This window comes from Pterocles gutturalis, unplaced genomic scaffold, assembly GCF_000699245.1.
Source record: "Pterocles gutturalis isolate BGI_N339 unplaced genomic scaffold, ASM69924v1 scaffold31611, whole genome shotgun sequence".
In the NCBI taxonomy this organism is placed as follows: domain Eukaryota; kingdom Metazoa; phylum Chordata; class Aves; order Pterocliformes; family Pteroclidae; genus Pterocles; species Pterocles gutturalis.
In genome coordinates this window covers 3,932-4,319 of record NW_010098908.1, presented here as the reverse complement: position 1 = coordinate 4,319, position 388 = coordinate 3,932, and the positions used below count along the sequence as shown (strand labels likewise).

Genomic DNA, 388 nt, shown 5'->3' with positions numbered 1-388 from the left:
GATCCTCTTCCAGCCACAAAGCCCACCAGCCCCACAGCTGCCTCTCTTCCCCATCTCCCCAGTGCCAGCATGTCCCTTGGCTGTCCCCTGGCTGTATCCAACACCATCGTTTAGCAGCATCCCCTGCTATAACTGGGGACCCCCAAACCAATGGTGACCCTTCCATATGGGCACCTCACCTTTTCCCCCGGGCCAACATGGGCACGGGTGACACTTTGGGTCCCTGCAGGATGGGGAGAAGGGGATATCCGGCAGGTCCTGGGTGCACACACAGCACCCAAGGACCCCACAGAAGTCATTGGTGACAGTGCCACCCTGCCTCGGGTGTCCCCGCACTGGGCTGGGCAGCATGCGGGCAGCGGCTGGGAGGTTCGGGGGGGACCCACGG

The 388-nt window shown here is 63.1% G+C and overlaps 1 protein-coding gene across 1 annotated transcript in view; it reads right to left on the bottom strand.

Annotated features, from left to right (window-relative positions):
- Positions 1-388, bottom strand: part of ASS1 (argininosuccinate synthase 1) — a gene marked incomplete at its 3' end in the record, with an annotated part of 4,096 nt that overhangs the window by 2,143 nt on the left and 1,565 nt on the right. The gene's annotated exons all lie outside the window — the stretch shown is intronic.